Source organism: Anas platyrhynchos, chromosome 19 (genome assembly GCF_047663525.1).
Source record: "Anas platyrhynchos isolate ZD024472 breed Pekin duck chromosome 19, IASCAAS_PekinDuck_T2T, whole genome shotgun sequence".
NCBI lineage: Eukaryota > Metazoa > Chordata > Aves > Anseriformes > Anatidae > Anas > Anas platyrhynchos.
Window position 1 is genome coordinate 1,866,138 of NC_092605.1, and position 27,054 is coordinate 1,893,191.

Here is a 27,054-nt window from a genome sequence, read left to right on the forward strand (position 1 = left end):
CCAGTCAGTAGATCCTTGTACAATCACTCTGCAGGAAACTGATGCATGACAATAACTCTCTCCACAATAATTTGGGATGCCTGAACCCTGCATTGCCAAAAACCGGTATCAAAAGCTCCGGAATTGCCCCGAGATCTGACTCTTTTTAGCTCTATAGTGACTCATCTGTTGGTCCGACCTTCCTTCCTTCTTTTTCCTACTTTGTGCTCAGTGCCTGCAGCAGAAGTATACGTTTACAGCTCTCTTGGAAGCACGTTTAGAGAAAATGGTGGTAAATGATACTGCAGAAACTATAAACGGTTCCAGAAAGACAGTAACACATGCCACAGAGTATTTTGGCTAAAAATATATGTGGAGCCAGAGTGTCATTTGGTGGATTGGCATGGTTCAACGGAAGCTGCTGAAATGGTGCCAATTCATGCCAACGGAGGAATTCGTGCCAATATTTTTGTTGGTAACTAGGTAAAATAGAGCCAAGTGTGATATTTTATGTCCTGGCATTTCAAATTTTATCTTGAGGTTCTGGGGACAGGAAAAATAAAAAAAAAAAAAGCACTTCCCCCATGAGGTTTATGTTTGTTCAAGAAAGGCTTAATATAAAGAGAGACTCATATCACACATACAGACTCTCCCCAAGCTCTTTTGAATCTGGAAAGTACACACGCGTGATATCTACTAAGTCCGACTGCAACACTTACAGATTTGTTCTATCAACCTTCTCTAATTAGCTGAATTTAACAACTATGTTGTCGCCAGAGCAAGGACACGGATAAAGAAATTTGTCCTAACTTTTTGGCACCGGTTTCTAAGCCTGCTGTTCCCATGCTGGTACACACTGTTTCAGAACAGCCTGTTACCTGACACCTAGTTAAGGAAAACAGGCACATATAGGTGGTTATCCAAAGCCACAAACCTAAAACTAGAACAGAACAGACAGGGATTATGAAATTGCATCCAGTTTAGAGCAAGAAGCCATGGGTGTCAGCCACTTTTTCAAGCTCTCTTGGGAATCCCTTGTCTGAACCAAACATGGGAGATATTCTCGGTAGGTCCCTTGGGGCCATGAAACCTCTCATTTCTGTCTATGAATTTCAGGTTTCATTCGTTCATGTAAAAAAGAATATAAAATCTGTGGGTAGAGGGGTAGAGGGGGCAAAATGAGCACTTGGCCTTCAGATATGAAGGACTAAATTTGAGAGGGGAGGGAAGAGAACACTCCCAAGTATCGCTTGTGCTTAGAATACAGATTTTGAACAGAATTTCAAAATGAATCTTTAATTGTAATTGAATCTTGTAACTGTAATATTTTTTTTTTTTTTAATTGAATCTTTAATTGTAATTGAAGCAAGTTAAACCACCGGTAAATCTCAGCAGATGCTCTGGCTGTAGCTGTCTCAGACCTGGTACCTTCTTGATCAATTAGGGGTAAGATTTGAAATATAACATTCAAAGTTAGCCTTTTCTTTCTTTTTCAGTTTATTCCTGTATTGCTGTATGTTTCTAGTAGGACTGATACCTGAATTGGCATCAGTGGCTTGGGATGAAACCACTTGCCTGGAAGGTCTTCAACAATGTTTTGTGACCAAAAGTCTGCAGAGAACAGCCGATACCTTTCTTCATTTCCCTTTTTAGCTCCCTTTTCCAACACACCTTCATCTCCGGTGTCTCACTGCCCTCTACCAGCTGTCTTTGCCCACAGATTGCTACAGAAGAGCTACAGAATGGGTTTGGCATGGAACAACACTTGTCCAGGCCCAGAGCTGCGGTGTGGGCTCCTTTTCCAAAGACCAAGGTGGGTGAGAGAATTTCATGGCAGATCAGGATTTTGCTGATCAAGAAAGCCGGGATCTTTCATGGGGAGGCTGGTTCATTCAAAAGCTGCATGACTTGGCAGCCCAAGGAGCCTTTTTCTTGCACGCTTGTCAATTCTGCTGGCAGAGTGTGGGTAGTCCGGGCTTGTGCTTCATGGATTTCAGAGCCCCTGGATGGCTTTGTACTGCGTGCCAAACGGGGAACAACAGCCTAAGAAAACAAAGCATGTGCTATCATGCAACCTGGGAGGGATTTAGTCTCCAAGTAAATGTTTCCAACCAGCAATTGTGCGAAGGTCACAATTTACATTACAGTGATTGCCCACCGCAGGAGGCACCAGTGCGGTTAACCTCCTTCTCCATGTGCATCATATCAGCAGAAGTGGGATGGATTAGTGTTACATTGTCACTCCGCTCGTTGGGGATCCTGGTTTACATTTCAGTTCTGGCTGGCAGACAATATTCCTGAGTCTTCCGTGTGAGAACAGAGGAGACCATTTCAAACCAGGCATGGAACAAAGCGCTTGGATTTCAAAGCATGGGGCAGACGGTTTCAAGTAGATACTCTCTATCCTTCGGCATCTCGGGGAATGTTCTCTGCTATATGTCTTTTGTCGAACCCTTTTCAAGTACTCCTGATGCAAAGTGGTGGGAATTCACCTTTGGGACTGACCTTGTCTGCAGACATTGAGAAAACTGTGCCTCTCCTTTCCCAGCCGTGCCCCTCCTTTCCCACTCCCCCATCGTGCTCCTCAGCAGAGCACCAGCTTAGGGAGGCCAGGTGCAGGATGCCTCTTGTGGTTTCTGTTTTTTGGAGGCCTTTCTGGAAAAAAAGTGGCTTTCAGCAGGTGAGTTTCCAGAAGCAGCTACCAGCAGAACTGATGCTACCAATCAACCCATCAGCTAGCAGCAGACAAGTTCTCCCTTTCATTTGTCTTTGCCTCACTGAATAGTCTTTGCATGCAGGATCTGGGTGTACACAGAGATTTCCTTAGTTTTTAAATCTTTGGCTCTCTGAAATGTTTCATTTTGTAGGAGCAGGCCTCTGGAAAACAAATAGATAATTCCAGAGAAAAAATCATAATAGAACAGAAGGTTTCAGCTGAGGACCTTCAGCATTACCTTTTCCTTCCCTGCCACACCGTCCCTTCTCCCTCCTCCCTGTAAGGACTGTTTCGACAAGCACTATATTTAGACCCATCATTTTTGCAGGCCTGGTAAACACGTCTTGCTATGGTGTGGTCTGACTTGACTTTTGAGGGAGATGGTGAAATGAGTTGTGCTTGGCTCAGCCTGAAGGGCTTCCTGGCAGCAACCTTTGCAGGGAGCAGCAGGGATCCATCCCCTGGTACCACGCAGACACCCGAGCAGTGCAGGACAAGCGATGTTACTCACATCTATTCCTACCTGGTGTCGTGCAGCATGGCCCTCACCTTGCAAACTCATTGAGACAGGGGCAGCAATTTTTGTTTGCTGTGTTTGTTAGCAGCCTGGCATCATGAGCACTTGTGAACAGGACTGTTAAACCATGAACAAATACTTACAAATATTAGTGGTCAGTTGAGGAATCAAGTACTCGGTCAGTCCGGAAAATGAAATATTTGTGCAGTTGTTAATTCTCCGCATTCCGTCCCTCCTACTGCACTGGAGACTGTAAGGTTTGCCATTTGTCTCCAAAAACACAACTGAATTTCATTGCTGCTGCGTTATCAGTATTCCATCAGCTGGTCCTGGCTATATATGAGCTAGCAATACCACCAAAACCCTGGGGGATGCTTCCACACATCCCTGAAGCAAAACGTACCTACCCAGGCAAGGCGAACAAAATGAGGCTTACTGACACGTGTGGGTATCAGAGGCAGATTGGGACTGACGGGGAAGCAGTGAGTGGCAAGGGCTGGCGGAGAGATCCAATGTAACTCTGCAATTGCCGGGGCTGACATTTAAATTGCAGGCAGCCATGGGCTCATTCCAGGAGCCGCTTGTGGTTGGATGCAGTTTTGATCACTTAGAGAAGAAGCAGGAAAAAAAGGGGGAAAAAAAGAAAAATCAAATTGTTCTCGGAAATCATGTTTAATGTAGAAATCTGGTTAATATTAAATTGTAATCTGCAGTTTTCAAGTATACTATTCCTCAAGGAAAATGTTTCCTGTTTGAGGGCTGCGAGTATTAAGGGTTCCCTTATTACATCACTTCCTATGTCAGACCCAACAAGCCTTCAACATGCATTAATGTATTGATAATGGTAATTTCAAAATGATTGTTTGAAAAAAAAATATCTGGGCAATTCTCCAATCATATGGATCAATTTAGCTTCGGAATAATAGGGCCAAGCTGGTACTTTTGACACTGTATCCAAATAATGCTTTCACAAGAGCAGCAATACTGGAGGTGTTCTGCACTGCAATTCGGTTTCAGGAGCATGCAGTATTTGGCCATCAATTACAGCACCAGGTCGATTTATTCACTGCTAACCTGACTTTGCAGGCAGAACTCACCTTAATCCCACACAGATTGAAAATTCATAACCGTGCATGGAATGGAAGGATCATTATGCACCCAAATGTAATAATTTATAATAATGATAATAATAATAACAACCCACAAAATATCTGGACACTTTAAGAAAAATACAACAAAAACATATATTAGCCTCCTCCCCCTCAAAAATAATAATAATAATAATAAAAAACATTAATAACCACTAATAACCAATTCTGCCAGCAAATAGTATACACGCAATTCTACATGCCTCACAAACTACGAGGGAGGAATTTGCTATTGAAAAACCGACCGGTTCAGAAACTTCTCAGCCTAACACTGGTTGAAATTGTTCATGGGAGAGGTCAGCTAACTACATTTCTCATTGTGAAAAGAGATAAATCATTGAAAATTTCGATTTGATATTTCTTTAAAAGTTCAAAATAGGTTGCCATTTGGAAAATAAACCAACTATGTAATATGAGCAGGTAAAAAAGAACAAAATGTTCCTAGGCAATATAAATGAAATGATTTAGTTAACTGTTGTGTATACAAACTTGTAAAAGTTCTTATATTATTTGAGAACAATGAATTCTGGTGTGGTATATACCTGCCTTTTTTTTGGATTACAATGATTTGCTCGCACACATCATCTTTCTGCATAAGTTACTGCTCAGTTAGGTAAGGATGTTGTCTCCCCTGCTTCCAAAGGCACTTCTGTGTAAACTGCATTTTCAGGTGACTTTTTTAATCTTTAAATTTATTCTCCCTAAAAAATGTTAATCTCAGCTATTCTGAACATATTAGACTATTATCCTTTTTGATAATCTGGTCTCTGTGAAACCCTGTGGACCTTACAATATCTTTAAATAGTGCTATTGTCTCTTTGAATGGACCTTTGTATTACTTGATGAAAACCAAATTAATTTCAAAAATTTAAATATAGCTGTATTTGCATCACCTGATCTTAAATTCTGAATTAAAAACAAAACAAAACAAAAACCAACCAAACAAAAAAAACATTAACCTGCTATTAGAGCTGCCAGTGCAATTAGAATAATGAAACCTATTTTTACAGAGCACCTGATGATGTGATATGCTATGATATATGATATGGTAGAATCAACACACAAATAGTTCCAGCAAAATGTGATATACATTTTAAATTTGTAGCAAAATTCTTTCTTTTCTCAGTAAAGAACATGGTGTGTGTATTTCTAATATATTCAAAAATGTCTGATCTACGTGTTACATGCTACAAAATTGATCAATTTTTGTACAGTTTAAAATATACAGCATGACACATTTAAGTGTATTGTGTCATAACATAATTCAAATACAATGAAAACTGATCAGTTTTGTCATACTGTGAATATGCTGCACTTTACATATATTATCCCCTTTTATTTGCCTGTGTATACAAAGAAATGGGAACACTAATGTATTCAGATTCTTTTTCCCCTACTAATATTGAAAAACAAAATTATCTGTTTCCTTTAGGGTAGATAAGGAAAGAGGTAAGGTAGGAAAATTATCTTTTCCCTAAGCTTTCTGCCTTGGCGTGATTCTTTAGAAATCAATGGCCAGCGATTCGGCTGACGAAAATGAAGTGCTGTTGTACTGAAAACAGGCTGCGAACAAATACATGTTTTCCTCTCACTTACGCCAGGTAAATACAGGAAATTAGGTCAGAGCAACGGGTCAATTTTCTGCTCACATAACTCCACTGGGTTCAGAAGTTGGCTCTGCAGGACCTGCCCTTCTTTTCAGAGTGCTGCCCGACCTCCAGTCCTTACGCAGACAGAACCGGACTTCGTTGCCCTGATCCTCGTATTAAGGCACACAGCGGGATGTATCCTGCTCAAGTCAAGGGAACTAGGCCAGAGCAAAAACCCTCTCCTGGGGTCAGAGCCACAGCCCTGCCTTTCATAAAGGTGCTCCAGCTGTAGACGAGTCTGAAATTAACTCAGGACTAGGACTAAAATGGTGCGAACTGAGGTACTTCCACCCAGTCCTGCTGCTGGAGCTTTGTCTCTTGGCTCCTGCACAGAGATTTACGCGGGGCTAACAGAGAGCAGACTTCATCCTTCCCACCACCCTTCTGCTTGTCCGGCTCCCTCCTGCTAACACGGGGCAGCTCTGCGGGGTAAATCACGCCGCCAGCCCGGCCTCCGGAGCTGCCGCCTGTGAAGCGGCGCTTGCAGACTGGCGGAGTCGTTCCCTAGAACAACAAAACCCATTGGCACTAAGAGCAGAGGGAAAGCGGCTCATTTTTCAAGGCCTTTCCAGCCTGCTTTCTGCTCCGGCTCCGTCCGGGAGCCAGCCTTACAGACCTACCAATATTTTCATAATTAACTGACCAGAATGTTCATAATTTGTAAACACAGTAAAATGGCTTTGAGACATAGGGTGTGCAGTCAGAGGCAGCGTGTGTGCGACGGGGGAGCGGTGCCGGGGTGGGGGGCAGGAGGGGGACGTTTCCTCAGGCAATTTACATTTGACTCAGGAAATCTGGGAAGGTGCCCGCTGCAGTTAAGTGATCAGGCTCACGACTCAAAGCGATTTTTCTTGAAGTGTCACTGCAGCACACAACCACCATGTGTTCTTTCTTGGCTCGGCTCTCTGCAGCGATGCTCCAAAACTTGGACGGGCTGCTCCAGCCTGCCCAGCGTGCATCCATTTGCTCCGGCAGGGACGAGGACAAAACTGTGTTTTGAGGCATGCACGAGTGCTCCCCTGGCCCTTCTCCTCTCGCTTCCACATGGAGGGGCCCTCCTGGTTTGGGGGATTTGGACAAAGTTGCTGGGAGTTAATGGACAACAAGGTTCGGGATGTGTGTGTCTGTGTGCAGGAGGCAGAGGCTGTGGAAGGGAAAGGAATAACAGATTCCAGAAGGAATCCAAATCGTGTTTGCCAGATGCAGCCACCTCCCCTGTATCATGGCTCTGATCTGTCATCTCCTAACTCCAAACAACAGGCCTGACCCGCAGCATTATGCACTTGGCTTCATCCCTTACACCAGCGTTGAATGGGTGCAAAATATGTTGGTTCCGAGCTGGACCCATCCTAGGATCCCCGTGGGCTTGTGAAAGGTGCGATGAGATTCCCCAGGGCTGGGAGTGATCAGAGCCCAAGAGGGGCATGAAGGCTGGAACTGTCAGTCCCATGGTGCCAAAAGTGGACATTCAGTTGGTGCTGCTTCCCAGGGATGATTTAATCCTTACCACCATCTGGATCCTAGCTGGAGGCCACCCACCCAAGCAGTGACCAGCTCATGTTCCGCTTAGCAGGGATGATTTGACGTGATCGTGACCCGAGGCTTTATAGCTGTCATGCGAGGAGAAATAAAAACCAGCTTCATTTACAGAACTGAGCCCAGCTTCAGCTGCCAGTGAACAAACAAACAAACAAACAAACAAACCAAAGCAAAACAAACCTCCCAAGATTGTAAAATGTAGTAGTTTTGAGAATTACAAACTCTGCTGTGACTGACAGCAGGGCTCTACAGGGCTCGCAGCAGTGATTTACACCTTAAAAAAGGCAGCTGGCATGGCTGCAAGCAGAGCCACGGCTATCCTGACCGCTAAGATCCCAGCCCTGCCAAGTCAGCATACCACTGACACGCCAGGTCCCACCGCATCTATCACCTTCCCCTGCTCCATCTTGGGTTTCTCCTCTTGGCGGCCGGCAGCGTGGCTGCACGTAGCATGGCGAGGATGGATGCTGGACATACTTGGCAGCAGCAAGTGGCTGAACTGGCCGTGGCCATGGCCCAGCACAAGCCATGGAGTGGGAGTGAGGTGCGAGAGGCGGCGGTAAGCAGAAAATGACACACGCTGACCTTACTGTGTGGGCAGATGCTGCCGAAGAGGCCAAGAGCCAGCCAGCACATGCCTGTGGGTGGAAGAACCGCGCAACACCGGCTCTTCTGCTGCAGTTTCTTTTAAAGGTTATTGTTTTCCTGGGCATGACGGAGCGGGACAGCCTCAAGTCACTGATAGACTTGTGTTGTGCTTTAACTCCTCTGTTGCCAAATTTTAATGATGCCTTGCTGCTATGTTTCTGGGGTCACCTAGGTTTCCCTTAGTCAAACCCTGCAAGAAAATCCATTAGGTCATATTATGGGCCTCAACTAGATCTCACTATCGTGCCTATCCTTGACTTGCAGAAGCTGTCTACTTCTGCAGTGCTAAGGCCTCTACAGCTCTGCTGATGTATCTTTGTCTTTACCTAGAGCACTTTCATTCACTGTCAGCCCAAGTGCACTGGGATCCCAGAGTCCCAACTGGTGGCAGGCGCCAGATCCCAACCCGAGATGCCATCAGCACCAGCCCTCTGAGCTGCCCTCACCAGTTCTTGCCAGCTTTCTCATAAGCAGGCCTGCAAAACTGAGATGCTTTGGCTCTGTGTGCCAGTATGGGGATTTCTGAAGGATAAAAGTGAACACAGTCCCCAAACTACCCCGTCTTCATGCCATCCTGATGCCTGACAGCCCACTGACCGGCCTGGCACATCAGAGGCCTAACATCGCCGGGGTGAGCAACCCTCAGGCTGCGTCAGCCTGGGTGGTAGCAGGTCTGATGAAGCCAGAGGGGAAGGGCATGCCTACAGGCTCCCCAATCAGGCCGAATACGAGCCAGCTCCGTTCTAGCAGCCTTCTAGCTGCATGAGCATGGCACCCTGCCCAAACTAATACATCCCGTGGAGGGGCGCCGTGCTAACGCGGCCATAAAGCTCCCAGCTTGGAACGGCGTCAAGGCTGGGACGGCTGAGGGGACCGGCTCTGTCAGCACCGAGCTGGGTAGGCCTCCTTTTTGTCCCCGTTCCTCACTTTAGAACCCAATTTTGGCCGAGGTGGAAGACCTTCCCTCCTATTTCATGGGGCAAAGGTGCTGCCCTGGGAGTGCTCCCCAGCAGAAATCATTGCATGGGGGCTGTTTTGCTTCCTTCCCATGCACAAACCCCCAAAGTTCTGCATCTGCTCGTGTGCATGGGCCCACATGCACGCACAGGAGTTTTGGGGCTGATTTGTTCAGTTTTGAAAGCAACCTGGAACAATTTGGCCAAATTATAGAAAGGAACGCCGTGTCCTGCTTTCTTGCGATTTCTTCGCCTTTCATTAAATGAAAGATAAATGGCAGATAATGACTCACTCTTCTTGATCCACCTTATAAGCCCCCAATCAAATCGTATGGCAAAGGCATGTAAGGTATGTAGTGCTGAAGAAAAGTGCTTGTCAGGAGGGATAGAGAACAAAGGGTACCTGGAGGTTAGTAAATGTTTTTCATGGGTTCTGTAAGCTGTGGTTTCCTCTATTGGGGGTGTTATATACTTTCAGCTTTCTAGCTCCTCTGTCAGACACCCAGCCAAACAAGGGAGTGATTAGCAGAGCTCCCTTGTTGAGGCTATTGTTGTAGGTATGGTTTTAATACACCCACAGTTCTTGGCACTGACGTTCATTTTCTGACTCCAGGAAATCTTGAACTGTTTATTGATTCAAAGGCAAGAAATAGAACATTGAGATGGAGCTAATTGGCCGGAGACATAATCTGCAAGTCACCCAAATAAATATTTCCATTAATTGAGACACAGTTTTGTGGGAAGAGAAAGTAGCCTGGTTTAATAGCGATAATTTCTTGCAAATCTGCATTTTATGAGTTTGTTTTTCTGTGGATCGGCCCTTAAATTGCAGCCTTAGTGGAAGATGCACTGATGTCACAACACCAGATCCAGGTGCCCACAGTTTGCCTGCTCTGGCACTGACGAAGGCTGGCCTTGCTCTGAGGAAGGGTGGTTTGTCTGCCTGTGACATTTCAGTGTTTGCACAGGAAAATGACCTGCAAAGACCTCTGCTCCTGGCAACCTGACTGCTTTTTTTCTGCCTATGAATGCTCTTCAGTGATAGATGGGATGGGATGTGCCCAAGATACCTAAACGAATCGTTCACTCTCCTGATGAGAGTCACGCAAGCCTGCATCAAGCTCTACAGAACGTTCTCTTCTACGCTGCACTTCTTTGTCCCTCTTTATTTTTGTCCTTTCATGCCTAGAAAAGTCCACGGGTTGCTGTTTTTCTTCATCAAAGTTTTGCAAGAGGCAGACATAGTCCCAAGCAGATTTGGGGAAAAAGTGGCGCACAATTTCATGGGCTTGTTGTATGACACGGGAACATGTGCTGCACAGGATGATGCTGGTGGGAGCTAACAGTTGCCCTGTCCTCCCTTTACACTCGCCCAGTAACTGGCACTTGACAGAAGGAGAGGCTTTGGCCCTCCACTCCTTTTCTCTTCAGCATTCACTTGTCAGGCAATCAGGAGGACGGCAGTGATCCAAAGCACTCGGAAGAGAAATAGGAATAAAGACAGAGCAGAGAGCAATATTTATAATGTTTCATTCTTTGGAAAGAGAGAGGGCTGGGTTACACGCATGAAAGCTCTTGCACTGGAGAGAAAGACTGTGTTGGCTAAAGTATCTCGGCAATCCTTTTTCTAATTAAAAAGGACTCCTCTCTTCCCTGCCTCTCATTTTACAGCAAATTAGATATGAAACCGGATCTGCTTTCTCTGCTTCTCTGAACTTTAATGACAGCTTACCATTGAGAAACATTTTGTTTGGGCCTAGGAGAGAGGGTGGAAGACAAGAGCAGCCTTCACGGTCTGAAATGCACTGAGAAATGTTCGAACAAGACTCCCAGTGCTGCGGCACCAGGACCAACATGTGCTGCAGGATGAGAGCAGGGGAGGCCAAGGAGGAGAGCAAAAGCACTGGGGATTGTGAGGGGAAGTTTGCTTTTGCAAGGAAATGACAACACAGGGTTGGGTGTGGAGGGTTCAGAGATAGAGACATGCAGGTACATTCAGATACATGCAGGCAACCTGAATTTACCTACTTCAGGTCTGGACAGTAACAGATTTACGTCTTGCTGCTTGTCATGGAACATCAAGCAGGCAGACAAGCACCCTTCGTACTTACTATCCCACTGGAAAGCAAAGAAAATAAAAATCCGTGCTGTCTATGTAAGGAGTCAGGTCTTCTAGAGGTATAAACACACAGCCCTGCTCTAATGTCAGTGGAGAAACCTCAAATCCCCGTCTGCTCTAGAGGAAAGGTTTGACTGACCCCAGAGTAAATGGGGCTTGGGAATTCAGCAGAGAAACCTTGTCAGGATTAAAAAATGAGGCCATTTGAAGCTATGCTATGAACAGGATTAAAAAACATTACTGCATCTTTTTCAGGAGCCTTGGTAAAGTGCCAGTGCTGGAAAAAAAAAAAATCCTGAATTCAACCAGTTCATGGAGTAGAAGGATGAAAAATCCACTTTTCTGTGAAATAGGAAAAACAAACCAGAAGAAGCCAGTCATCAGACATCAGTTCTGCTTAGCTCAACCTGGTTCCACTCAGCAACCAGTGAACACCACTGCGGAGCTGCTGCCTTTGCTGGGCCAGAGGAGCCTTGCACCACAAAGAGGCGAGAGCTGGGATTTTCCTAGCCTGCAGGTAGAGGACCTATAAGCAAATATTTCTTTACACATACAGTATTGAGCAAAAATTTGCATTTGGGTGTGTAACTGCACATCCTCTGCACATCCTCCAGAAGAAAGTAGGGCCTTGCCAAATTGACATGTGGCTCTGATTGGCATTTAATTATGCCATTTGTCTGCAGAGTTGGTTCCCATGCACACAGCAGGTTCTGGAACCAGGACCCATCACATCACAGACTCCTGAACTACAGCCAGAAAGAAATGCACCAGTCCTTGGGGTTTGGAAGTCCATTGGCATTCAGTGGGATGAGAAGGGTGTTGCTGCAGAAATCCTCCCTGCCTACAGTGCTGCTGGATGCAGTACGTGGTCTTCTGCACCACGTCACATAGCAAGGAAGGCACGGCTGTGTGCCTCCCTGCACACCGGGGTGGCACTTGCCATTAAGTGCCCTCCTTTACAGACCCGCTCCCTTAACACTGTTTCCTAGGAGAGGTGTTTAAAAGAGTGTGCAAACTGCACTTGAGTTCAGTCACTCCTGAGAAAAGGAAGGAGAAATCCCTTAAGGTACATAGACCTATCTTCCCCGTGAAGAATAAACACAGTGCTGGAATGCAGTGGCCTGTCTAATCCTGTTACTTTATTTTCTTCCCAAGTGCGGAAGTCCTCTATTGTTTATCAATGTTTGATAAGCTCACGCTGTAATTTGCCAGTCACAAAGGACTGGCAGAAAGGGAAAGGATTTGACTCTGTCTGAAAAACCAAGGAGTGCCTCCGTTAATCTCCTTGCCATTCTTCCGGCATCCCTGAAAGGCAAACACTGGTGGCTGGCAATGACTGATGGACGGCTGGTTATGGTGAGGTGCCCCGAGCCAATCGGCCAGCCAAAGGCTCAGCTACACCTCTGAAAGTTAAGCAATCTCCCTAAATTGTGTGTCATAAATTTGTAATCTATCAGCTATAAAAACCTGGTCAAGGAATGTTTTGGCACAGTTGTTGAGTAAGAAGATAGACAAGATTGGAAGAGATGGGGAAGTTTCATGTTTAGTTTCTAGTCATGTTTTCGCTTACGGTTTCTTTAAGGCCAAGACCAGCTGGAGGAAAGACATTTCTTTTGTATGTTAAAGCCCCCCAGTTGCATTGCTGGATATAAAATCAGAGCATCTCAAACTAAGTGCAGGCATAAAAGAGCACATGCACAAACATACACATGAGCTGGAAAGAGCCAGGCTTTCACTGAGAAACTACAAGAAGCACCAACACACCAGCAATTTCAGCAGACATCAGCATCGCTCTCTCTCTGGATGTCTGTACACCCACTCTGGCTGGTGCCCTTCAACCAGCTCCACCTGGAGCTACTGCAAAAAGGAGAAAAGCTTTGGTACTTCTCAGGGAATGCACCACATATCAGGGCCAGAGCAGTGTGGGCAAGGGGCTGCTTGAAAGGTGTGTTAGGGGAAATTTAGGGTGAGAGGGCAGAACACCTTTGAGCCCTTCCAATGCATTCTTACTATTGCTAGTTGCATAAGAAAGTGCTTCAAAAATCAGGCAAAGGATATAATCCTGCAGGATATGGACGCTTTGAGCCTATCGCTACACATTGTAGCTGCCAGGAAAGAGACCTTGATGTTACTTTTCCTCCTGCAAGCCTGTTACCTTGCAAAGGCAAAGAAATCATCCTCCCTTGCTGCTTCTTACTCCTATGATCTGCTGATCAAACAAACGTCACATTGCAATCTCGTAAGGGTACTGCTGAATCACAGAAACATGCCCAAATCAAATAGCAGCAATAACAGGAACAATAACAAACATCCATTTGTACACCCTAGGCTAAAAGGTCCCCAAATGCCTTAGCAGAAAGGACTAAAAATCAAAATTACAACAAACAAAGGCAATGCACTTATAAGAAAATATCCCACTTTGAGCACTCCTACCACTTAATCCCATCTGTCAATAACACAGCTGCACTGCAGGGACTGTTCAGCATCTTTCTTTATTTTTCTAGGCATCCTGGCTGCGTGTAGCACATTTGGTGACTCAGAGCTCCAACAGGCGATTTTGAAAGTCACTCTCTGTGGCTGCTACATGTTTGCTTTTCTCTTGACCTCACCACTCATATCTTGCTGTTGTTGCAAAACTAACTCATGGGTTGGATCCAAAGGAATGGAAACTGCACTCCCTTCATATTCTTGCATTTCTGAAGAAGCCCTTCCTGCTTCCTGTTTGCACTCGCGGCGGTGTTTCCAAAACAAAATTTCCACTGCCTTTGAAAAACACAGAGCCACGCTGAGCAGGAATGCAAGCTCCAAGCTAGTGGCTTGAGCACGCAGAGGAATCCAAGAGAGTGATGTGCTCGGAGAAAAGTCTGGAGGCTGACATTTTATTTTTATCCATAAAACTGAGCATTCAGGCTCCCAGTGTGCTCTGAATGCAGGTGAGATAGATGGAGCTCCCCTGCCTATGGCACCTCTCTAACCTCTGTGCCAAGTGACTGTCATGAACAACCACTATGTGGCCATACACGAGTTAGATGTGGACCCTTCACCCATTTCCTAGTGTGCATCAGGACAGTGCAAACATTCCCCGCAGCATGCACACTAGCAGGTTTTACCCAGAAACTTGGGGATCAGCCAGCCTCTGCAGCCTGTTGAGAACTGCCCTTCGCTGAGACCAACGGGGAGACTGACAGGGATTGCTGATAAACAAAAGGGATGATTCTGTGAATTCCAGAAGGAAACAGACTGAATGTAACAGACTAATCTTGAGATGAATTTTTAGCAATATTGATAATCTCAGGTCCCAAAGAGTTGCAAGCCAACTACAAGAATCACAAAACCATCTCAGAAAAATGGGAAACTTTTAGTTCGTTCTGTACAGTGTCTGGGCAGATAAGCATCTGCATTTCTCTTCAAGCATCTTCAGTATTTATCTTCAGATGCTTTGAAACACCTCCTATTTCGTTTTCAGTGAATGCTTGGACTCTTCTGTTTGTAGTTGACTCCAGCAGCTGGGCAGTGAGGAGACTGCTAGCTATCACAAATGACTTGCACCCCTTGTGTGACAGCACCAGAACTCTGTCCCAAATTCTGCTGACAAAGCTGAGGACAGTTAAAACAGAACAGGAGGGAAACAAATGGCTGCAATGTGGAACTTAGTTCAGCAACTGTGTAATTTTCTCCATCTTCCAAAAGACTGAGTAAATTATGTCCCTGTCTGTCATTTCTTTGACAGCAAGAGGCTTGAGTTTTTGGAGCTCTCCCCCAGTTCCTTGTCCTGATTTATTTCCCCCACTTATCCTTTTCCTTTCAAAGGCTGGGGCAGTATGGGCTTGTTCCTGGGGCAGGAAAGTTTACATTTCCTTGAGCTCCTAGGAAGCCTTCAGCTGGCTCTGTGTTCCCCTCCTCGGTGCCTCTGTTTTCTTAATGATCTTTTATCCTTCATTAGTTTGGTTCATTAGATGAGAATCTGGTGAGTCTTTAACTCAATTGGCACAAAGATGTCGACGTTATTAAATGGAATATCGTTACCGCCATCTCTGCAGGTATGAAGCAAGTTAGTTGAAACTGGCTGAGGGTTTTGTGCGGATCAGTAGATGGAAATTGCAGACACCTGGACTGTGCAAATTGTGCATGAACTTGTTTTACAGCTTCCGTTGATGCGAGATGAAAGCTACTTGGATGCACTAGAGAGTTGCAGGTGATGGTTTATAATGGCAATAGAGTCAAGTGTGCCTAGAAGAAAATACAATTACACTTTAAAGGTCCAGTTAGCTCTTTGCTTTCTTAATATTGCGGCAGTTTATCTGGAACACCTTAGTCTGCGATCTCAGGAAGAAGGCAGCTAAATTTTATATTTTTCTGTTTTGTTTTCCTGGTATCATTTTTTCTTTGTTAAAACTCAAATGTCTCTTTCACAACCAGGGATCTTCTGCAATTACAGTGTCAGTCATCATTATCCATATTACCTAGATTTCGTAATTTGTACCTGGCACCTGGACTATCATTAAAAAATGTCATTTTATATTTGCTCAATAACTCACAGAAATGTGTTCTGTGACAGATAGCTGTGGTACAGAGGTTACAAACAAGTCTGGTCAAAAACGTGTATCTGTTTAATGGAAAAGTTAAAGCAGAGCCTTGCAGTTTTTAAAGCATTTCTCCACGTTACCCCTGTGAGGAAGGGAACTGTCTCCCCTGCACTGAAGGGAGCATGAACTGAAAAGCAGAGAGATTTAGTCACTTTACTCAAGTCACATAGGAAGTTTGTAGCTGAGCAGAGGATGAAATTTGGATCTCTGGAGTCCTTTGACAACCATATAACTGGCAGAGGTAGTACAGATCAGGGATAAATCCATATCTTTTCTTTGAACTCGAGTGTTACCCGTTGGCTCAATGCCAGAGGTATCAGGTTCCTGCAGCCTCTAGTCTTTAACCTTTTGTGTTGTTAACCATCATTTCTGCCAGACGTCACCGTGTGTTGTTCCACAACTCCATCAGGATTACTCACACCGATAATGGAAAAGGAACCGGTTGTTAAATAACTCTTAGCCTTGTCCTCTTTTAACCTGATGTAAATTCCTCACCATTCAACACTGAATTGACACTCCTATGAAGATTTAACACAAAGCATGAACATTAAGCTAGTTCTTTTTCACGCCCAAAGACTGGTGAAGAATTACAATTGACTTTCTAATACCGCTTTTCTTTTACTTGATTGAGATAGGTTGTTAATTACTTTACCAATTTTCTCTTACATTTTTGAAAGTCAATTACAAATGACTTGAGAATTTCACTGTCATTTGAGGTATTTTACGTAGTATAAAGATCTTTTAAATTTACACCCGTGAGCTGAAGTCATAGTGATGTGTGGGGTTATCTGCAGGGTCCTGTCTTCCACAGCTTGCCTTATGTTGTTCCCACCCACTGGATTTCTGAACACAATCTAATTCTCAACAGCAAATAATCTTACTTCGGAGCATCTTCCTGAGGCCAAAGGGAAGCATTTTGGTTGTTCTTGGCTCTGAAGACTCCACCCTGCAGCAGCCTCTGGTAGTGACGTGCCCATGACCCAGAGCATCCTTAAGGCCATGTCCAAACTGAGATGGATCCTGCACAGGAGCAGCCCCTGCCCCCAGCCCCACGTGCAGCCTTGTGGTCGCCGTGTAGAGGAATGCTGAGTGAAAGAGAACAGCAAAGATCCAACCCATGTTTATTTTGAAATAATCTCTGGAAACATAACATGATAGCAACTCAAGTAACTCCTTTCCTTTTGGCAGTTGCAGCTCTTCTTGAAATAAACAGGTAAGTTACAGGCCTTGCGGGGATTTTAAAAACCACTTGTCCCTCAATCATTTTTCCACTTTCCAGCTACTACACAGCACAAAAAGACTTAAATGATATTTATGTTCCTGTAGAGTTGGCAGCATGGCTCTGTGTTCATAATGGGCTATGTTTTTGGGACTTGAGGAAGGGGGGAGAAATTTCCACTCATTTTGTATAATTATGATATAGAAAATATTTGTAGATCATGTTTTTGGACCGTAACTAATGTGCTGTTCAGTCCTGCCTCCTACGTGAGCCTGACACATTTGCCCTAATGGGGACTGCAGGGTGTGCAGAGTGGGATATTTACACCCTGACGGCTTTTTTTTTTTCATTTTTTTTTTTTTTTCAGTGACATCATTGAGCAGACACACAAGAAGTGGCAGCTTTTGGGATGTTCTTCATCGCCTGGTTTGTTTGGAATTCCCTCTGCCACAAACAAAACAAACCACCAAGGAAAGAAACACCCTGAAAATCCTCCGCTCACCAACGCGCAGTGGTCCTGGTTTTGTCCTGGTTTCTGCTTGCTGCTTTGTGGGGGAGTCAGCACTGAAAAACACAGGAAAAAATCTGCAAGACTACCCAGAACATCAGTATTTAAGTCAAGTTCACATCTTGCTGAGAGTGCAGCTTGGAGGTATGATTTTGGTGACTTTGCTGTTGCATTTTCAGGTGTTGGCCCATACATGTAATCCTTAGCTGTCTGTCAGTACAGTGGGGAAAATGAGGCATCCTGTGTTATGGGATTCATTACCGGATTCATTATCTAGCATTCAGAAAGTGTTTTAAAGGGAAAGGCCAGGTACAGGGAATTACTAAACAATTCTTTCACCACCAGGCCACTGCCAGCCCTCGTTTGCCACGGGGAAGGGTAAACAAATGCAGAGCCCATTCAGCCAGGCAGCTGAATCCAGGAGAGACAAAAGGTTCCCCTACAAACTGAAGTACCTTTTTTCCTTTTATCTGTATACACCTCTCCCAGCCTGCTAGCCCTCCATAGCCTATGTGAGGTGATAAAACGGCTTTTCATCTGACTCCCAAACACAAAGAAAAACAAGAAAAAAAGGAGAGCTTCAAGGCAAAGTAGACACCTTTCTCAGTTTTCTCCATTCAATTAGCAATGCCCACAAATCCTGTCCATCTGATTAAGTCCATAAAAATAATATCTTCCCACCCCAGCAGCCTGCCGTGGCCCCAAAAGCCCTAAATTAAAATAAACAGTTCCAGGCTTGACTTTTTTTGTTCATTGTAATCCCGCTAAATCGGTGGCTCCAGCCTCTCTCGCTGGCTTCTGTAAAAATAGTTCTTCTTTACTGCTAAACCAAGGCTTCTTTATACAGCCTCCGAGTGCACAAATGCTGCTCTTATTTACATAGAGAAATTACAAACAGGCTCTTGATTCTTTGATCCTGTGTATTCAAACAGCCCCGGGCTCCGGCCGGGTCTGGCTGCAGGAATCAGGTGCGTGGCACTGGGCTCTGCCCTTACGGGGCTCCGAGGTTAACAGCCACGGCCCCAAATGGGCAGGCAAGGGAGGGAGGTGGAAGAGCCCTCCATCCCTCTCCTTCTCCAGGGCTCTCAGGACACTGAACATTGTTCACTTTTTTTGGCACCCAAAAATGGATCTGTTCCTGTTGGCCACCAGTCGCAGAGCTGCGCCTGCTTCTTGGCTGATCTGGGAGGAAAACAGTTTTTTGGGATGCAGCTCACCTGTAACTGGTTTATTTAACTTAGGCACTGGTATAACCCCTCCACACAACACTGAATAACAGCATTCAATGGTTCACTGGCCGCTTGGAAGTCCTGCAGTCACAACACAGCACTGAGAGCAGGACAGGCGCTGCTGTTCCTGCACGGGAGGGTGCGGGTACGGAACCGCCTGCCCTAGGGACGGCCGCACACTGATGTGGGCATTCTGCAAACACCTCAGGAAATCAAATCTACAGCTGATGTATCACAGCCATGTTGCTCTGCCTAACCTCCATCTCTATGAACAAGGCACTTAATCGAGAGATACTATTTTCCTTAAGGAAAAAACTGGAATTTTTTACATGCTTGCCCGGACCTATTTCTGTTGCTGCGTTTTCATCCCAGTGCAGGAGTGGGGAGAACAAAGACCATGATATGAGGCCTGACTGCAAGGTGTAGCTGGGGTCTCCTACGACAGGAACACAGCACTGCTTATGGCTGTGCATGAACACCAGCATTAGAATAACATTGGATGTCTCAATTCTTTGCTGGGCTATCTATGCCCGGAGGAAAAAATGAGAAAATACTGCAAAGATAAGGAGAGGTGTATTTAAGGAGTAAAAGATGAAGAAGACAAATGGATCCATAAAGTCCTTCCTTGCTGGTTGTTTTATCACCTAACCTTGAAATCTCCTGCCTCTGCTGTGGTGAGGGATAGGGAATACTTTCTGTCAAATCTTTTTGGACAGGTTGCCAGGCAAGACTTTGTGCAGTCTTGCAGGCTACCGGTTTTGCAAGCATTTCATGGGGTTTTTTATTGTTGCTAGTATTGCTTAGCTGTATGTGAGATGTTGGGCCAAATCCTGTGTTAATGCTGGTCTTAGCCAGCAATAATCCCCATCAATTTTATGTGAGCTTGTGACCGAGTAAGGCCAAAGAAAAAGCGGGTGGGAAGCTTTGGGTTTTCTCCCTGAGCCTGTCATTGCACCTGAAGGGAAAGGCTGCCCGCAGCACGGGGAGCTGCAGACTTGGGCACTGAGCAATTGAGAGCCCAACAGCTCCTTGATTTTGTCATTCTCTAATTCTGCCTTTGGGGACAACGTGTCTATGTGCCTCTGTGCAAGGGAGATGCCCAGATAAAATCCTCATAAAGAGTGTGACTAATTCATAACACACCAACCAGGATAAAAAATTCTCCACTTTCTTCTGAATCTCCTATCTGATAGCCCTCATTCATCTCCTTTTATTCACACCCCACCAAACCTCCTTGCTTTATAGGACAGGAGGACCCTGCACAGCTAGATCACATTTTATCTTGGTTCATGGATCACTCCGTATTTATTTAAACCTCCACTGCCTCCAGCTTCAGTAACGATGCTGCTGCCCTCAGCATCGATGCCTCTGCCAATAACAACAAGCTCCATTTAGTCTGCTACAGCTTCCTACAGAGAATTGTTTTCTCACTTTACTCCTGCTCCTCAACCCTTTAAAAATAGGCAAAGCCTAAAAATTATCCCCAACAGGCTTTTGCATTCGTGCACTTTGAAACAAAGCCTTTATACATGTTTGTTCTGCAGGGTCCCACTGATTTTTCCCCTTACAAACTTTTCTCTCCTTGCTTGTTCAAATGCCTTTTCCTTCAGGAGCTTTTATATATGGATATGAAATGCTGGAAGTAGAGGAAAAAAAAAAAAAGAGGGAGAGGGAGAAAAATTAATTGCATTTCTTTTTTTTTTCTCTTTTTTTTTTTTTGATTACTGGTTCCTTATTTATGCATCTACACACATACAAGGGTAGATGCTGTATTTTAATCCTACAATAATTGGCTTTGGAAAAACAGTAGCTCATAATAATAATATTGTGAGTGGCCAGAATAAAAAGAGCTACTTGAATGATGGGGCAATTAATCATGCGTGTGGAGGCTAACGTAACGGTGCCAAGCAGCCACCGAGGGAAAAATCATCTCCCCTATGTCTCCTCCTGTCTTCAGACCCACCTAATTGGTAGTCAAAACAGACTATCTCACTTCTAAATTTATCTGCCCCTTACACACAGGCAGAGCTAAAGGTCCCATTAGGTCTGCGGTAGCGGGTGCTCTGGTGAGCACGCCGTGTTTATACATAGACCGTATATGAATAGCTAATTCCTGGCACCGCTGCTTTCCTTAACAGCAACCTGGCAGCCGAGCAGCAGCGGAGAGACGGGGGCCGTGGTTTCACGATGCAAATTGCCCGGCAGCGAGGCTGCCTCCCTCGCTTCTGCTGCTCCTTCTCTGCAGGCGACCGGCCACCTGCCGGGACGGGGCTGTGCCACAGCCTGTGCAGGGAACTCCAGAGCGTCTAAAAACCCCATACAAGCTTTTTTGTTGTTTGGTTTTGGTAGTTCTTCTTCCTAACTCTGGATCTTGTTTGCAGATCTAACTCTTACTTCAAGCTCCACGTAGGGGAGATGGCACAAACAGCGGGAACCTCCCCCTGTACGCGCTGTTTACTCCTTTGGGGAAGTTTTAAATGAACCCTGAGAAGAAGCTCAAATGTGGCACTCGAATGGCAATTAAAAAAATAAATAAATACACACACACAAAACACATTCAGGACGTGGTAGTGTCAGCTGTGTTCTCGCCAGATCCAAGTCTCACTACAACACGGGCATGGCACAATGAGCTTTTGCTTCCTCACTACGAGTCACAGGAAGATGGAGAAGAAAGGAAAGGTAGCTCATTGATAGCACTACTGAGAATACCTAAATGGCTAAACAGAGAGAGCCCAGTACACCTGAATCCCGATCCCCAACACCAGCCGTTGTAGACAAAGTCTCTCTCCCGAAGGTACTTGTCCTTCACAGCTGATTTTGTTCTTGGCTTGGTGCTGCTGTGAGGCCACTGCTCAGTGCTCACGACACCGCAGTGCACAGCTATGTGATCCCACTGCCCAGCGGTGATTTAGCTTTGATTTAGAGGTGCTGGAAGGAACCTGTGCTTTTCCCGAGTTGGGTGTGTTGTACTCTATCTCAAGGTGGTGCTATTATGCCTACGAACCCCAAATTCCTTAAGGATATTTTAAAAAGTACTTTCTAGCCACAATTTCCCATTGTACATACACCATTGTCATCTGGGTGCAAGAATCCATAAAGAGAGCAATCTCTTTGGAGAATTCAGTTGAGAAAATGTTGTGGGACAGAACTTTCTCCTCGGTTGTACTGCAGAAAGAGTAAGGCTGAGCTGGAGTAATTGAGAGGAGAATCAGTTGTTGGTCTTTACACATTGCATGTCGAAATGTTTGCTCCAGCATGAAAGTCCTTTCGAAATACAGGCTGTATATCCGAAGTGAGCCCACCAGAAAAGAAAAATAATAAAGTGGCTTTGAAAGACTGGGCAAAGGTCTGGAGGAGCCACAGTTTTCCTTCCCTGCAGTAAAGCGTGGCTAAAACAACACAAACTCCTATGGCTTACTAATTTTTCAACCCAATATTTTCATATAATTTGTGTGTTTTATAAGCCTTGGAAAACCCACAAGAGGCCACACATTTCTGATGTAATCGTCTTTGAATTCAACAAAGACCATTACCATGTCAATGAGGGGGATGGTTTCAAAGAGCAGAGGGTGGTTTGCAGAGCACCCAGAGGGGATTTTCGCTGCAGCTACTGAAATAATAAACTCCTCTTTCCCCCTCCCTTGTCCCCTTCCAAATTTTGGCTCCAGCTGGAGACATTTCAATAGTTTAGTTCTAATCATAGATAATTCTTTTTTTATTGTGTCATTTTGGATGCTGTTATTATACATAACAAACGTTGCTATGTTACTAGACCATAAAGTCTAAGCTTTAGCTTAGGTCAGTTTGAGCACAAAGTCTTTGCATTTTGGCCCTTAAAGATGTTGTATGTTTGGGGTGGAGGTTGCCTTTTTTAAAATTTTTATTTTATTTTTTTGAGGGGCTCCTTCACAGAAAGAGTTTTTCTCTCTTTGAGTTTCTTCCAGTTGTTATGCTGTCTGTGAGCTGTGCTGGAATTTTTTATTTTTCGAGCTTTAATTAAAAGAGGTTAATCACTTATGCTACAAACTACCTACCAAACACTTCACATGAAAATATTTTTATGCCTAAGAAGTCTTACTGCCTTAAATTGAGCCATTCATGATGCAAAATATTTTATGGACGTTCATTCTTTGCAAGTTTGGGACCTCAGGTTTGTCTTTCTAGGAAGTTGAAGTAAAAGGAAAGGCAGGAGGTAGAAATACCATAATTAGGCAAACTGCATCACAAACTATTACAACTGTAGAAAACATAAAAAGAGCAACAACATAAAAATGCCTTGCTGTTAATTACCACCTTAAGTACAGCCCCTTGCCAATTGCATTTGGATGAAACATTTGGAGTTCTTCAGTGCAAAAGTTTCAAATCAAAAATAACTGTTCAAGGTGAAAAAGTTGAGGAGTTGCATCTCTAGTTAGTAAAAGTAAGCGTAAAAACAACTATTAAGAGTACCTTGGCATTATGATATATTCCCTTATGAAGGAAATAGTCTAAGTAGTTTCTTTCCCCGTTGCTCCTAAAACTTTGGTCTCTGTCTCCTCTATCTCTTGGCCCATGAAGTGACCATGGTGATGAGAGTCTGAATTTTTTTGTGTGACTTCACCCTGTTTCCTCTGCAAGCACTCCCTGAAGCTGCAAACTCGGTGCAGTTCCAGTTCACATGGAGTTTCCAAACAGATGTCAAAACGCCTTGGGGAGGGGGAATAAATTATCACTGGCAGCCCTACCTCTTTGCATTGACTTGGAAGGAGCCTGGCCATCCAGCTAGCCTAGATGCCGAGGGCAGGATTCAGGTGCCTAAACAGAGAAGCCTATTGCCCTTTGAGAGTCCTGCAGTAACCCAGGTGGCAGATATGATCCAGTATGATCCCGAAGATTTCACAGGAGACTGCAGACCTTCGCAAAGTGGCTGGAGAGCAAGAAGAGATACCACAGCAATGAAATCCCACCCCTACCTCATAGATGGTTGAGCAGAAGTACTTGGGCCAAGACCTACAGCTGCAGAAAGACAAAAGTTTGTGGGGACGTGGGGGGTGTGTGTGCATTTTCCTCTCATTTTCAGAAGACGCCACTTGTAGGGTTGAAAAAATTGCAGCTCGCCAGAGCATAACCATTAAGGCTTTATTACAATTGAGTTTTATAACACGCGTTCTAATAAGTCCTTAAAGAATGTGGCTGTATGCAGTAATCATTTCATAAATATTAATATAGCATTTAGAAATGGGGCCTTAATTTAAAGTGTTACCTTTTTATTAGCAAGTGCACAGTTTAATTACTGCAGTAAAAATATAGATTAGTTAAGCTTTGCTGCTGTTCTATTACCTGGGAACCAGCACCAGCCTAGCTTTAATAAGCAGCTTCTGAGGAGGTGAAAGAAATTCCTCTGGCTAGAGAGACTGAGGGGGGAAGGTTTGCTGCTGGAAACTGACTGTATTCTTTAACAAGGCTAGACTGTGGAATGACTTCTTCTTGCTGTCTGCATTTTTGTGTGCGTGTGTGTTAATTCACACACGTCTCCAGTTATTTCCATTAGAGATTGACAGACTGCTTCTGAAGAAACAAACAAAAATAAAGCACCAGGACATGCATCCAGTATTAAATCTCAAATCCAAAGGATATGATTTCTTTTTTGTTTCACTTTACAAACAAATTCTGAAAAAATATTTACTAATTTTTCCATAAAACAGTTATTTTTATTTGCTTCTGCTCTCTTGGGTGGAAGCTCTTTTTTTTTTTTTTCTTTTTTATTCTCTATCATTTCTTGCTCAGCAGATAAGAGTGGTGGGGAGGAGGTAGGTGGGCAAGTTTCCATTCTGAGCAGCAGAGCTCATGTGCTCAGTTGGAGTGAACAAATCAACCTTTGCACATCAGTTTCCTATTGCATCAGATAAAAATAACAATCCTGGAGTAATTTATCCTGGTATTGTTATTTAGAATATGGGCCCAGGAAAGAGATGATGGAGGCCTCTGCAGTATGGAGGCCTCTGCTATGTTTCGAGCCCATACACTAGCTGACCTGATTTACTTACTCCCTACCTTGGAGCAGAGGTTCACATCCTATAGCCTAAAATCCCACGTAACTGCCAGCACGAGCTTCCCCCTAAAACCAGAGACTTCTTAGAGGCACCAGGTATGCGGAAACCTATGGGATGTGTCCTCCAAAAGACAGGAGAATTCAAACAGATACAACGGGAAAGCAGAAGGAGGGACAGTATCCCTACTTTGCAGGAGCAGACTTCGAGAGCAGCCCACTCAGTCACTTGTCTGAGATCATCCAAGCGGTCTCTGGTTATGCCAAGAGCTGAACTCATGTCCGTTTGGTCCCTGTCTAGGAAGATAAGACAAGTCGTTCTGTGAAAAAGTCCAATGGGTGAAGACAGCTATGTAAATGCAAGGCATTTGTGATTTCTCGTTTTACTTGCAACCCCTTTAGAGTTGTGATTTATTATGATTCTTGTTTTGCAGACCCAACATCTCCTGGCCAATACAGACTGAAACATTTGGAGCCACATGCAAGTCACACCCTTTCTCTGAAACATTTCTGGTCACAAAGCCTGAGCTGTTTTAAGTGCATGTGTGTGCGTGCTTTTGGCAAGGGAAGAGCTGGGAAGACAGCAACCACCTACAGCTGGAGACTTGAGGGAATTCTCAAACTTGGTTTCTGGAAATAAGGGCAAAAAAAAATCTCTGAATCATGGGAATGTGACAAGAAATAAAGCAAAATGAAAGCACAGAGGAGAGAGAAATTAGGACTGAAGATGACTGGAAAAGTGGAATCCCAACAGGAGACATTACTGATGGATGACGGATAAAAGATGAAGGATGAAGGGAGATCTCAGTTGTCTTATGCAGCCTTCTAGCACAGAGCACAACTAGCTTATCCTTCTGTAGGAGGACCAGCACCATCTAAACGGCTGCATTCATTTCCTCCTGCAACATGCGAGATTAGGACCGAACACCTGGTGTTCCGAAAGCCAGAGATGACGGCAGGATGTGTCTGCTGATCAGGATGTGTCTGCTGATCTCCTGCCCTTTTGAAGGTTTCCTTATGCACATGCCCAAATGTTTACTGCTGCTAACGGCACACCCCTGTGAGTCCAGCAAGCTGCGCGGCTCGCCAGCAATGCGAGGGAATCGGTAGAGCCTTGTGCTACTGTGGAATGTCACAGTTTGGTTTCTTCTGGTGAGAAATTATACAGGGAGAAGGAGGAGAAGAAGCAATACCAAGAGGCTGGTGCTGGACCCAGGGCAAATACTCAGCCTTCACATTAGGCTGCCCTGTCTTGGTGTGGATGGGGAGTCCGAGCACTGTAACCTATCCAGCTCTTCTGCACCTTACTGGGCCAAGCTGAGCAGCGTTCCCAGCTGTGACACATGGATCATTGCAGCATGTTGCCATGGCTGATTTCACAATTAAAAACAAATACAGCTTATGCTGCAGCCGATGTTATAAAAATAAAGGGAGCTACTTTGCATAACAGCATAATTAGGGCCCTAATTGCCAGCTGGTTTGTTAAACCATAAATGTAAACAAACAGGGCTATAAATTAAATTATTAGAATGATATTATGGCTTGGGGAGATATTACACCATGAGAGCTTATTTTGAGGATCACACTATAAACAGAGTAAACCCAAAACCAGATTAGCAAGGGCTAAGCAGCCCTCTTCTCAAGTCATTTTTCTCATAACCTTGGGGATCATTCAAACAATTCGTCACCATCTTCTTTCCACTTGAGATCATCAGTGCATCCTCTCTACAGGAGGACACCACGAAAGACAGATAGTAGTTTTCAGTGTGAAGAGAGGCAGCAAGAGAAACCACATGGAAAGACACAGATGAAGAGAAGAAATATGCATTTTCATATCTTTGCTCTTTTCTTAAAGAGGGACCTGGCACTGGGAGTGACGCTGGACCCAGCGTTTTCCTGGAAAGCTTACTTTATGCTAAAATATGACGCATCATTAAAGCCTTGAAAATATTCAGCACTCACATTTCTGCCGTACTGTTTTCTGCTGCTGTTGTTCACTTTCAGTTGAACAGTTGGACTTACAGAGACAGTCAGAGTGTACCCATACAACACAGCACCAACAAACCAAGCAATAATGCTGAGCCTTCTTTAATCGCATCTTCTCTATAAGTTATTTTCCTATATACATAGACACAGGACACACTGGAGTGCTATTAGATTGAGAATTTAGCCTCTGCTATCCTTGTAAATTCAACTTTCTGTAAATACGTTTT

The 27,054-nt window shown here is 44.5% G+C and overlaps 1 long non-coding RNA gene across 2 annotated transcripts; it reads left to right on the forward strand.

Moving 5' to 3' along the window:
* The first annotated feature begins 397 nt into the window (after nt 1–397).
* LOC139999080 (uncharacterized) lies at nt 398–27,054 on the forward strand. 2 transcript variants are annotated; one of them, XR_011804125.1, is made up of 5 exons: nt 398–1,045; nt 1,476–1,792; nt 16,726–17,070; nt 17,444–17,728; nt 25,276–27,054. It is a non-coding gene; the product is annotated as an uncharacterized lncRNA (long non-coding RNA). The 2 variants fall into 2 exon arrangements; XR_011804126.1 differs by lacking the exon at nt 16,726–17,070.